The sequence below is a fragment of the Solanum verrucosum genome, unplaced genomic scaffold, assembly GCF_900185275.1.
Source record: "Solanum verrucosum unplaced genomic scaffold, falcon-dt-bn FXZP01000878.1, whole genome shotgun sequence".
Classification (NCBI taxonomy): domain Eukaryota; kingdom Viridiplantae; phylum Streptophyta; class Magnoliopsida; order Solanales; family Solanaceae; genus Solanum; species Solanum verrucosum.
In genome coordinates, this window is record NW_026019782.1 from 39,437 (window position 1) to 54,546 (window position 15,110).

The 15,110-nt window shown below is 32.7% G+C and overlaps 1 long non-coding RNA gene across 1 annotated transcript; it reads left to right on the forward strand.

Annotated features, from left to right (window-relative positions):
• The first annotated feature begins 485 nt into the window (after positions 1-485).
• LOC125812228 (uncharacterized) lies at positions 486-12,806 on the forward strand. The gene is made up of 3 exons (XR_007441990.1): positions 486-562; positions 11,693-11,767; positions 12,754-12,806. It is a non-coding gene; the product is annotated as an uncharacterized LOC125812228 (long non-coding RNA).
• The last annotated feature ends 2,304 nt before the right edge of the window (positions 12,807-15,110 follow it).

The following is a 15,110-nucleotide window of genomic DNA, read 5'->3' on the forward strand; positions in this document are numbered from 1 at the left end:
ATTATTGAGATTTTAGGAATACTAATAGTTTGAATTTGGGATTTTAGCACTATAGTTTGATTTTTGAATTCTAGGAGTACTTTCAATTTGTGATTTTAAGACTAATTTGAATTTGGAATTTAGGACTAATAGTTTGAATTATATTTGATATTTTAGGACTAATTTAATAGTTTGAAGTTGGGACACTAGCTAGCTAGTTTGAATTTAGAATTTTAGGGATTTGAATTACAACTTAATTAGAACTTATAATTAATTATAACTTGAATTTACTATAAGTTGAACTTAATTAGGAATATGAACTTGAAATTATAACTTGAACTTGGAACTAATTAGCTTGAATATATAACTAATTAAGTTTAGAAATTATATATGAACTTGAATTGAAACTTGAACTTATTAAAACTTGAGAATATATATATATATATATAAACTAATATTCTTGGATATGAAGTTTATATTTAACTAATTTAAGAACTTTTCGTGCTAGGCAACTGAGGAAGCTCAACATGTAAAAAAGTTGATACATGACTATTTTGCTTCTTTCATCAAAGTTGGAGATAAGGTTGGTGCTTCTAAATTTCTCAAGTTCAAGTACAATTGTTTTGAATAATGTGTTTGTGTCCATCTAGTATTAATACTTGGCTGTAATGCTAGTAATTATAATTGATTGTTTGTTAGTATATTATTGTTTTTGTTTGTTGGTTGTGTTATTCAATTGTTAATTTGATTTGATTATTGTTAGTTAGGTATAGATAATTGTCACGACCCAAAAATGGACGTGATGGAACTCGTCTTAACCCACCAAGACAAGTCAGCCTAAAACTCAACCATTACAATAAAATGCGGAAATTTTTATAATAAACTCAAATATACCCCCAAAATCTGGTTGTCACGTGTACAAGCCTCTAAAGTATTACAATTGAATCAAAAGAAAAATACAAGTCTCATATGACATTGTTTCTAGAGTAGAACAAGATCATAAACAGGAGTAAGAAGGATCGCTGAGAAGACAAACAACTACCTCACAAATCTCCCAGAAGCCTTGGAAAAGAAGAGAATGACAAGTACCACAAAAATCCAGGCTCGTAACCTACAAAAATTTGTAGAAGCAAGGGGTGAGTACCAAACCACACGGTACTCAGCAAGTAAACCTCTAAACACGAGCTAAGGGGATAGAATACAAGTACTCCTTACACCCCAACCGAACCTTCACAACTACAATCTGTATAAAACCAGCCCAACCTAACAGTTCACAATTTACAAGCACATATCTCAACAACGACATTCTAACAATCATATATTCTCAACAACAAGTTCATCAATTACCACCTCCACAACTACAACCTGCTTAGTACCAGCCCAACATAACAGTTCAAAGTTTACAAAACACATAGCTCAACACAACACTCTAACAATTTCATATCCTCAACAACAACATTAGTTTCATATCCTCAACATAGAAAGGCACTCACAAGATCAACAACACACAAGATCAAGTTCACCAATAATAAAGAAGTGCAATGCAATGTCAAGTATAGTGATGCATGTCTGACCTAATGATACACACCCGCTGTCTCTCAGTCCGGGACCCATGGGGGACATATCTGTCCATGCATCCATCGCGGCGCGCGATACGACCCTCGATAATAGTAACCATCGCGGCGCGCGATACGTCCCTCGAAATATAGTATCCGTCGCGGCGCGCGACACGTCCCTCGAAATATAGTATCCATCGCGGCGCGCGATACGTCCCTCGAAATGGTATATCCTCTTTATTTTCTTATTCTTTCTCAATGCACATAACACTTGTCACAACCATGTCTCGGAACAATGCAAATAACATGTTCACACAAATAATGAAGAGATGACCATTTTCATAACATTGCACAATTCACAACAACACAATCAGGATACAACATCAACAATGATTCAACAAGCCTTTCAAACAATTCTCAACACATCACACAAACAATTGATCACATTGCCTTTTATTATCCCTTTCTCATCATTAGAATTAATCAATGTGGACAAGTCAACCCATCACCAAGTCTCATAACTCTAAACACATATTACAAGGAAATACATGAATTCCATACACTTAACAAGGGTTTAGAAATCCACTTGCCTCAAATAGTCGAACAATCACTCTGGGAGTTAAGTCTTCCCTTTTCATTGAACTTCCAAATCAAAGCAATCTATTCAAATAAATGACCACAATAAGATTCCAAAACTAACAACACTCATATTACTATGTGTTTAGCTTTGACCCAAAAATTTACCCAAGTTTATAATCAAGTTCTTAAGCTCGATGTCCATTAACATGTCAACTTTCATATTTCTCAAATTCATGCCTAAGGTTAAGTCATAATTTCTCCAACACTATAACCCTAATAGCTTTCATATAATATAATACACATAATATTTACTTACATGTATCAATAGGTTAAGATAGGAGTCATAATGTGACAACCACGAAAAATCCAACTGGAAAATCGATACAAGAACAAAAAACCCAATAACCTCTAGTAATGAAATTATATTTTAATTCATAATCACATTCATCCTCCTAACCTTCTTTATGATTATTATCATTGTCAACTAAATGTTAGACCCATATTTCTCCAATTTCAATAACATTATACAGTATTCCAATTTCCACTTCTTATTGATCCAAACTCACTTTCTTGTTTTTCTTTTTCTATTACAATCAACTATAATAATAATAATAATAAATAATGATAACATGACATCTATGAATATACACCAACACATTGATTAAGGCATAATTAATGTTTACCTGCGGGAGGTTCGTCGCTCATATGCTTGTGCCGACGGCTGAGGTTATGTCGTGCTTCTTTGGAGATTTCTTTTCTTTTTAAAATTAAAAGATTGATCGAAAATAATATAGGGTATTAACTTAAATTATATTATATATGGATTTGGCCCATTTATTTTCTTTTCCTTTATTATTAACAATAAAATAATCATTTATTAAATTTAAAAATTAAATCACTCATTCTCACAAGTCATAAATCATTTATAAAAACTATTAAACGGGGCTAACTTAGAAAAATGGGTAAAATTCATAAAATGACTAAGAGGGTCGTTACATTATCAACCACTAAAACACATGTTCGTCCTCGAACATAAAGAAGAACAAGGAAGAATAACCAACACGACCAAAAGCCTGAGGTATGATTTTCAAAGTCGTGTTCATCTCTCCAAGTGATCAACTCATCTTTAGGACCATTCTATCAAAGATCAACTACCAAGATTTGAACTTTTGAATCAAGCTTTGGAAGATCTATAAATCAAGAGTGATCATCAAGCCACGGGCTAACCCATAAATCCAATCTAAACCGAAACACACTGGACCATAACACAACCATTAGGACAAATCTTTTCTCACATAACCATGATAAAATTCTGAATCAATACTGGCTACAACCAGAAGTAAACTTTAATCAACCACCACACACTCATAATGCACAAACTATCACATATATTATCAAGATTTCCTTTTCATAACACAATCTTTTCATGAGCTTAAGTTTAAAAAATCCAATCTTTAGACATCGGATACACATCAAGGGAGAATCAAACTTATATAACCCAAAGAAGAACAATATGAAGTAAACACCCAACAAGGGATACACTTCAACATACAGAACCTCTAACAATACTCTTAGACAATTGTACTCTTCATAGTAGCTCTTATATAAGTTCTCATAACCAAGGATGTGCATATAGAACTACTGGTATACTTCAACTATCCCAAACAATATCAAATTTATCATAACAAAAATGACCAACTCTACACAAGAATGTCACCCTACTAATAGGACAATCACAGGATCGGTACACCCGATCAACCACTAGAAATTCACCCATAGATATGAAAACGCGTGTGGGTATAGGTAGCGAATCACACTCCAAACCATATTCAAAACGAAGTTGATGGTCATAAAAGAATATACAGAACCAAAGTCGAATAACACTAGATACTTCTACCATAGTGCTCATATCAAACATTTTCATTCATATGGCTCTATCTCTTTAATTTTCTAGCTACCCACAATCACCAATCTAGTCCCGATTATAATTGCTCACATACTTGTTTTATCGAACCGCATATGCTATTCACAGTACTTCACTAAGGTCAACACTCTTAATACTAACAGAACATCATAGCCACATCAACCATTTACCTTACTCTCAAACCGTCACTAGTATTAAAGTCTTCTTAGCAACACATTATCTCCTCCAAAAAAAAAATTGAACTATGGCTCCCTCTCTTTCTATTTAAGCATTACATGACAGATATGAGTCACAATTAAGACTGATATCACAAATTTTTAAAATTGATAGAACATTTTCATCGAGATAACACTATTGAATCACACACAATGTCAACTCCACGCAGTCTTTCACATACAATGTCTCAACTACTATTCCAAACCTTCACATACCTTATGCCAAAACTCAGAGAAATCCTTAGTCACTCTAATAATTTTATATACTATAAGCACATAACCTCTACTCACCATTAAATGCCTATATACCACATCATAACAATCTATATTGTTCCATCAACAAAGTAGTTTCAATTCCCTCAAAATCCTCATTAACCATGTAGAAATATAGGTCCACACCATTTAACATCCACAAGTTACCTATCATATTTTGAACAGTCTAGCTCGACATAACCACATAGAATCTTCCACACATCATTGATTGTAACCCAACCAAAACTCAATCTTTATAAAAGTCGATGATAAAACCCTAGTAAGTCTATACCGAATCAATTCACATCCATAGTCATATTAGAACTTATATATGAAAATCCATACATCTTTCAAATTCGAACCAAGAATTTATATGAGAGGTCTTATTCCTTCACATCTCTTAAATTCTTCCCATGACGCAAATTTCAAATACCTTGAACTCTTCAATACACCATACTATTTTTCATTTTGTTGTCTTGCTTACCCATCGTACCCTTTGACCAACAACCCATGATATTATACCTTATACTTTAAACCAACACTTTAACTGAAGTACTTTCTTAGGCCCCTTAACAATCAAAAGTAACAAATTCTACGACTCAAACCCTGCATATGTTCTTTCAAATGCTCAATACTCGATGTGATCGATCATTTCTTACTTTACCAATTCATATCTTGACAAAACATACTACCACGAACATAGACTTGCAATGAAAAACTTGAATTCTGATTCTAATTGTGCCAGTTATCAAACTCAAAAACACAAAAACATTTATTACCACTCTCAAATCGAACATCTATAGATTTCTTTCTCAAATTTTATCCAATCGTTTAAACCAATATGATTAACCCATGACACTATTACCATGACCTGAGCAAAACGGTTGAAACCACGTGTCTCTGAACTCAATTCTCAATCCCTCTGAAGATACCTCTTTACCCCTTGCAATTAGAGAAAATATTCGTACTCTCAGCTCTTTTTGAAGGCTACACTAAATCCCACTAAATTTTTTTTCATTTGTGACTCTAGTTCATTTCAATTCTATTCCAGTGGTGTCCTATAACTTTTCATGCAACCACGTTACTCATCAAATAGTAGTAAACCAAAACATTAGATACTCACAAGTCGTCATTACCATAAAAAAAAAAATCCATTTAACCAATAATTTTTATCATATAGTTGCATCCTAATCAAAATCCATCACGAACTCTTATTATCATCATGCTCAGTTAGCTCTTGTCATCACTACGAAGCCAAATTTTTCATCAGTATGACATTTTAAACCAAGTTATACCAATCAAATTCAAAGGACTAACCCACTTTTATATGCACTATTTACTAAAATTTTCAATTACCTTCACACACATATACTATTTGGGACTTCCTTTACCCATAAACTTGTCATTCTAGTATATATCCATTCCCTTGGACCTTAAGATGAAATAACCAGCCCTCATTTGAAACCCTCATGATACACTTCTCAACTTAACACATTAATACCTATCAACGATCCACCACTAAAATCTTCCTTATACACACTGCTTAACCCCAAACATCTGCAGTAACAACCTAATTGGATTCTCAAATATGAATGCAACATCGAATCTCATTATACGAGCATGTGATACAACTGATAACTCTTCAAGTAGTTAGTATCCACACTTGACAATGAACGTATTCGTTTCCATGTACCACTAGTACCACATCATGTGAGTCCGTTAGATCCACCACTAGAACACATCACGCCCCTCAAGAAGATTGTACCCAAATAGCCCACACATTTCTATCCATTGAATAACTGCAATACACTACCAAATCCGTTTTGTATATAGCCCAAGCCATATGTATTCTTCTGTAGGTCAGGTCAATATCAAAAGTAACACACTTTATAACTCTGACCAAGTAAGCATCAATACTATTGTAGTAGTTGTATCATGGCCTTCTTTGATATACACACAATCTATAAAATCGTAGTAGAAATTCTAACCTCAATTGGTGCATCATTATTCTCATAATTTTCTAAGCAACCCATTCATGTTATGATAACTTTACTAATTGTAGTTAACAAATTTACATATCCATTATATAGCCTCATTCCACTTCCAACTGTTAAACCACTATAAATATTGTACATACCACACAAGCACTATTCACTTTACTAGGGTGACTAACCTTACACAACCCCTTAAAATTGTTGAACATTCTAAATCTAACCACCCATCCTTTTCATAAGTTTATTACTTTCATCTTAACATCAGATCTAACATTCAAACCATATACGACATCAACTACTCACATGAAGAACCACGCACGAATCATCACTATAAGTGAGAGAGAATGGAATGGAGCGATAAAAATTAAAATCGGACCAAGTACGCACGATAGAGATTCAAGAAGTGAAGATTTTTCCTAAAAGTCACTATAGCCTCTCGAAGATAAGTACAGACGTCTCCGTACCGATCCTTGAGACTCTACTTAGACTCAGCTTGCATACACGTGAGACCTATGAACCTGGGGCTCTGATACCATTTTGTCACGACCCAAAAATGGACGTGATGGAACTCGTCTTAACCCACCAAGACAAGTCAGCCTAAAACTCAACCATTACAATAAAATGCGGAAATTTTTATAATAAACTCAAATATACCCCCAAAATCTGGTTGTCACGTGTACAAGCCTCTAAAGTATTACAATTGAATCAAAAGAAAAATACAAGTCTCATATGACATTGTTTCTAGAGTAGAACAAGATCATAAACAGGAGTAAGAAGGATCGCTGAGAAGACAAACAACTACCTCACAAATCTCCCAGAAGCCTTGGAAAAGAAGAGAATGACAAGTACCACAAAAATCCAGGCTAGTAACCTACAAAAATTTGTAGAAGCAAGGGGTGAGTACCAAACCACACGGTACTCAGCAAGTAAACCTCTAAACACGAGCTAAGAGGATAGAATACAAGTACTCCTTACACCCCAACCGAACCTTCACAACTACAATCTGTATAAAACCAGCCCAACCTAACAGTTCACAATTTACAAGCACATATCTCAACAACGACATTCTAACAATCATATATTCTCAACAACAAGTTCATCAATTACCACCTCCACAACTACAACCTGCTTAGTACCAGCCCAACATAACAGTTCAAAGTTTACAAAACACATAGCTCAACACAACACTCTAACAATTTCATATCCTCAACAACAACTAGTTTCATATCCTCAACATAGAAAGGCACTCACAAGATCAACAACACACAAGATCAAGTTCACCAATAATAAAGAAGTGCAATGCAATGTCAAGTATAGTGATGCATGTCTGACCTAATGATACACACCCGCTGTCTCTCAGTCCGGGACCCATGGGGGACATATCTGTCCATGCATCCATCGCGGCGCGCGATACGACCCTCGATAATAGTAACCATCGCAGCGCGCGATACGTCCCTCGAAATATAGTATCCGTCGCGGCGCGCGACACGTCCCTCGAAATATAGTATCCATCGCGGCGCGCGATACGTCCCTCGAAATGGTACATCCTCTTTATTTTCTTATTCTTTCTCAATGCACATAACACTTGTCACAACCATGTCTCGGAACAATGCAAATAACATGTTCACACAAATAATGAAGAGATGACCATTTTCATAACATTGCACAATTCACAACAACACAATCAGGATACAACATCAACAATGATTCAACAAGCCTTTCAAACAATTCTCAACACATCACACAAACAATTGATCACATTGCCTTTTATTATCCCTTTCTCATCATTAGAATTAATCAATGTGGACAAGTCAACCCATCACCAAGTCTCATAACTCTAAACACATATTACAAGGAAATACATGAATTCCATACACTTAACAAGGGTTTAGAAATCCACTTGCCTCAAATAGTCGAACAATCACTCTGGGAGTTAAGTCTTCCCTTTTCATTGAACTTCCAAATCAAAGCAATCTATTCAAATAAATGACCACAATAAGATTCCAAAACTAACAACACTCATATTACTATGTGTTTAGCTTTGACCCAAAAATTTACCCAAGTTTATAATCAAGTTCTTAAGCTCGATGTCCATTAACATGTCAACTTTCATATTTCTCAAATTCATGCCTAAGGTTAAGTCATAATTTCTCCAACACTATAACCCTAATAGCTTTCATATAATATAATACACATAATATTTACTTACATGTATCAATAGGTTAAGATAGGAGTCATAATGTGACAACCACGAAAAATCCAACTGGAAAATCGATACAAGAACAAAAAACCCAATAACCTCTAGTAATGAAATTATATTTTAATTCATAATCACATTCATCCTCCTAACCTTCTTTATGATTATTATCATTGTCAACTAAATGTTAGACCCATATTTCTCCAATTTCAATAACATTGTACAGTATTCCAATTTCCACTTCTTATTGATCCAAACTCACTTTCTTGTTTTTCTTTTTCTATTACAATCAACTATAATAATAATAATAATAATAAATAATGATAACATGACATCTATGAATATACACCAACACATTGATTAAGGCATAATTAATGTTTACCTGCGGGAGGTTCGTCGCTCATATGCTTGTGCCGACGGCTGAGGTTATGTCGTGCTTCTTTGGAGATTTCTTTTCTTTTTAAAATTAAAAGATTGATCGAAAATAATATAGGGTATTAACTTAAATTATATTATATATGGATTTGGCCCATTTATTTTCTTTTCCTTTATTATTAACAATAAAAATAATCATTTATTAAATTTAAAAATTAAATCACTCATTCTCACAAGTCATAAATCATTTATAAAAACTATTAAACGGGGCTAACTTAGAAAAATGGGTAAAATTCATAAAATGACTAAGAGGGTCGTTACAATAATTGAAGATTTTTATTTTAAGGTTTTTTTAAAAAGAAATTAGGCATTTTTAAATTGGGCATTGTTAGTTAGTGAAGAATTAGCATTTTTGTATTTTAGAACTAGTTTAAACTTGAGAATATGTAATTTGAGGTTAAATTGAGATTTTTTTGGATTTGATTTTAGGACTAGTTAGTAAAGTGTTAATTTGAAGTTAGAAATTAGTAATTGAAGTGTTATGAGTAGAAGATGAATGTTTGAATGTCATGAACTTAATTAGAATTTGAAGTTGAACTTAGAATTTGAACATGAACTTAGAACTTGAACTTGAACTTGAACTTAGAATTTGAAGTTAAACTTAGAACTTGAACTTGAACTTGGAACTTGAACTTGAAATTAAAACTTGAACTTAGAACTTGAACTTAGAATTTGAAGTTAAACTTAGAATTTGAACTTAGAACTTGAACTTGAACTTAGAAGTTGATCTTGAACTTAGAACTTAGAACTTGAACTTGAACTTGAAATTAGAACTTGAACATGAATTTAGAACTTGAACTTGAACTTAGAACTTAGAACTTAGAACTTGAACTTGAACTTAGAACTTGAACTTGAACTTGAACTTGAACTTGAACTTGAACTTGAACTTAGAATTTGAAGTTAAACTTAGAATTTGAACTTAGAACTTAGAACTTGAACTGGAACTTAGAACTTGAACTTGAACTTGAACTTGAACTTGAACTTGAACTTAGAATTTGAAGTTAAACTTAGAACTTGAACTTGAACTTGAACTTAGAACTTGATCTTGAACTTGAACTTAGAACTTAGAACTTGAACTTGAACTTAGAACTTGAACTTGAAATTAGAACTTGAACATGAATTTAGAACTTGAACTTGAACTTGAACTTAGAATTTGAAGTTAAACTTAGAATTTGAACTTAGAACTTAGAACTTGAACTGGAACTTAGAACTTGAACTTGAACTTGAACTTGAACTTAGAATTTGAAGTTAAACTTAGAATTTGAACTTAGAACTTGAACTTAGAACTTGAACTTGAACTTGAACTTGAACTTGAACTTAGAACTTGATGAACTTAGAACTTAGAACTTGAACTTGAACTTAGAACTTGAACTGAATTAGAACTTGAACATGAATTTAGAACTTGAACTTGAACTTAGAACTTAGAACTTGAACTTGAACTTAGAACTTGAACATGAATTTAGAACTTGAACTTGAACTTGAACTTGAACTTAGAACTTAGAACTTAGAACTTGAACTTGAACTTAGAACTTGAACTTGAAATTAGAACTTGAACATGAATTTAGAACTTGAACTTGAACTTGAACTTAGAACTTAGAACTTGAACTTGAAATTAGAACTTGAACATGAATTTAGAACTTGAACTTGAACTTGAACTTGAACTTAGAACTTAGAACTTGAACTTGAACTTGAACTTAGAACTTGAACATGAATTTAGAACTTGAACTTGAACTTGAACTTGAACTTGAACTTTGAACTTTGAACTTTGAACTTTGAACTTGAACTTAGAACTTGAACTTGAACTTGAACTTGAACTTGAACTTAAAGAACTTGAACTTGAACTTAGAATTTGAAGTTAAACTTAGAATTTGAACTTAGAACTTGAACTTAGAACTTAGAACTTGAACTTGAACTTAGAACTTGAACATGAATTTAGAACTTGAACTTGAACTTGAACTTAGAACTTGAACATGAATTTAGAACTTGAACTTGAACTTGAACTTGAACTTAGAACTTAGAACTTAGAACTTGAACTTGAACTTAGAACTTAGAACTTGAACTTGAACTTAGAACTTGAACTTGAAATTAGAACTTGAACATAAATTTAGAACTTGAACTTGAACTTGAACTTAGAACTTAGAACTTAGAACTTGAACTTGAACTTGAACTTAGAACTTGAACATGAATTTAGAACTTGAACTTGAACTTAGAATTTGAACTTGAAATTAGAACTTGAACTTGAAATTAGAACTTGAACTTGAACTTGAAATTAGAATTTGAACTTGAACTTAGAACTTGAACTTGAAATTAGAACTTGAACTTGAACTTGAACTTAGAACATGAACTTAAAATTTGAAGTTGAACTTAGACTTGAACTTGAAATTAGAACTTGAACTTGGAACTAATTATCTTGAATATATAACTAATTAATTTTAAAAATTAGATATGAACTTGAATTGAAAACTTGAACTTATTAAAACTTGAATATATATATATATATATAACTAATATTCTTGGATTTGAAGTTTATATATAACTAATTTTAGAACTTTTCGTGCTAGGCAACTGAGGAAGCTCAACATCTAAAAAAGTTGATATAAGACTATATTGCTTCTTTCATCGAAGTAGGAGATAAGGTTGGTGCTTCTAAATTTCTAAAGTTCAAGTACAATTGTTTTCAATAATGTGTTTGTGTCCATGTAGTATTGATACTTAGCTTTAAATTTAGAAATAATATATTTGGTAAGCATAAGTACCAACACTAGTTGATCCTATTGATGACAAAATTGATTTTCTTGCAAGATCGATTTGTGTCCATCTAGTGTTGACACTTAGTTTTAAATTTAGAAATAATAAATTTGTTAAGCATAAATATCAACACTAGTTGATCCTATTGATGACAAAATTGATTTTCTTGCAAGATCGATTTGTGTCCATCTAGTGTTGCTATTAAGCTTTAATTTAGGAATAATGTGTTTGTTAAGCATAAGTATCAACACTAGTTGATCCTATAGATGACAAAATTGATTTTCTTGGAAGATCGATTTGTGTCCATCTAGTGTTGACACTTAGCTTTAAAAAGTTGTTAAGTTGTTAAAGTTATAAAGTTCTTAAGTTGTTTAGATAAATTAAAATAAATAATGTGATTTAGTTGGTGGATTTAGTTGTTGTATTAAATCAAAACTAAACTAGTTAAAGTTGTTATGTTGTTTGTATAAGTTAAAATAAATAATGTCGGTTTAGTTAGTGAATTTAGTTGTTGGAATTAAGTCAAAACTAATGTAGTTAAAGTTCAAAAGTTGTTATGTTGTTTAAATAAGTTAAAATAAATAATGTCGGTTTAGTTAGTGAATTTAGTTGTTGGAATTAAGTCAAAACTAATGTAGTTAAAGTTAAAAAGTTAAGTTTGTTTAAATAAGTTAAAATAAATATTGTGGTTTAGTTGGTGGATTTAGTTGTTCGAATTAAGTCAAAACTAAACTAGTTAAAGTTGTTAAGTTGTTTAAATAAGTTAAAATAAATATGTCAAAACTAGTTAGACTTAGAAAGTGGTTAAGTTGTTTAAATAAATTCAAATGTTATTTAGTTGATGGAATTAAAATTATCATTATTGTTTGTGTAGATGAATCCTGATCGTAGTTGGATGTATAATAGAAACAATCCTGGTCGAGCGGGTATGATTCCAAAGATAATGCATGTGAATGGATAGATGATGAAGAAACTTCCGAAGAGGATGAATAACAATTTGTATGTTTAGTTGGTGGATTTTTAGCTATTTATATTTGAGTATACTTTATGTTTTAGTAGTTTTAACGTTTGTTTGACATTGTGAAAGACTATTTGGATTAAGCCTTATGTTATGATAACTTTGTTTGATATATTTGTTCGACATTGTGACATTATTTTGTACTACTTTGTTTTAATCTTTATATTTATTTGATATAGATGGTAGATAAAGACAAGGGTAAATCAAAAAAATCCGATAATCCAAAAAAGAAATTTAAGGCCAATGCTATGAGAAGGCCTACTGGGGTCGTGATATCTGATGAGCCCTCTCAAGTTAATATTTCAAAAAGAGCCTCAGTTTCAACTAGTCACTCGACACACCAGTCACATAATGCCTCTATTCATGTGGCTCCACAATCTGGTTATACTATATCTACACCCACTGTGGTACCTAGTTCGGGTTACCAAACATTGCAGGGCTATTCACATCTTGGTCGTGGGTCTAACATACCATCAGCTAGTGCTAGTCAGTGCAATAGTTTGAATACTAGTAGTGGATCAATTGGACTTTCCAATCTTCATATTGAATCCAATGGCTCAGAGCCTAATACTCCTACCACCCAGCACTCAGATGCACATGGTCCTCAGCCAGGCGATAGAGACAATTTTCGGAGACTCGTCATCGAGCCATTAGGATACAAGTATGATTTAATTATGTTTCATCTTTCATTTATCTATTTATATTTTAATTGATTGATTATTTTTATTTACTCTACTTCGTCAATGAATTCGTATTTCAGCTTACGTCCGGATGTGGGTATGGCAAAGATTATTTTAAAGTGCATCGGAACTCACTATAATGGTGTGTATCCGAATTGGAGTTCGATTCCACTTAACAACCAAGGGCAGATGTTCAATGAATTTAAGGTAAGAATATATATAAATTAAATTCATATCATATACATTTAAATTCTCTAGTCATTTGAACAATAAATATTTAGTAATTTTTTATTACAGAAATATTATGTATGGGCTCCCGAACACGAGGATGACGTTCAAGTGAACTTCAAGCTTAAAGCTTCAAAGTTGCTTTCTAGCACATTTTGTGATTGTCGAAAAAAAAATACAATGCCTAAGTTTATGTTTCCGGAGCGATGGGCTTTGTTACTGAAACATTGGAGTACTGATGAAAAATTTAAAAAGAGGAGTGAGATTGGGAAGATGGCTCGCGCATCAGAAAAGGGAGGCTCTTTGCACACTGGTGGAGCTATTAGCCAGGTTACTAGGAAGGAAAGAATGGTATACTTTCTTAATTTAGTAAAATAATTTTTTTCTTTTTTGATAAGTACTTTTTGGAGATTAATGAGATCAAATTCTATATATGTTATTTGCAGGAAAAAGAGTTGGGTAGGCCGGTAGCTGTACCAGAGATGTTCAAGGTTACTCACGTCAAGAAGAGTACGAACCCCACAGAAGAAGAAAGATGGATTGAGCCACGTGCTCAAGAGACATATGTAAGAACTCCATTCAAACTAATTTTTTTTTCTTTTCCTTGTATATATTACATTCTTATTCGTAGAGTTCTTTGTTTAAATTACAGGATAGGTATATGCGAATATCTCAGGAATATCGTAGTACTCTACCTTTTGAGAGTCAGGACAGACCATTTACACAAGAAGAAAATGAGAATCTTTGGAAACAGAGTGCTGGTGAACCGATTAGAGGTTCAGTCTATGGCTATCCAGAAAAGGCGTATCAGAAGAAGAAGTCTTGGTATTGTGGTTCATCATCCTCAAGCTTTGATGGTGGGGATAGAGAGACAATATCTGCAATGGAGAGTAAGATAACTTATCTCAATGCCGAGCTTGCTGCTGTAGCCGAAAGAGAGAAGAAGAGAGAAGAAAAAGAGAAGAAGAGAGAGGAGCAGATTGCGGCAGCAAAAGAGGTAGAGAACAAGAGGTATGCAGCGCTTCAGGCCCAACTAACTTTTCTTTTTGAATCAGGAAATATTCTTCCTCCATGTCCGGCTAGCAGTGATGGATCTGATCAGGAGGGTGATGAGAATGATAAGGAGAGTGAGGGTGATGAAGAGTAGTTGTATCTATTTGACATTTTAGACTTCTATATTTTTAGAATTGTTTAATTTGATCGTATTTTAGTTTATTTTGAAGTTGGATGAAGTTTATTTTGAAATAGTTTGTATATGTTGAAAATATTATGTTGTTTTGGTTTGATGAAGTTTATTTGGCTTTG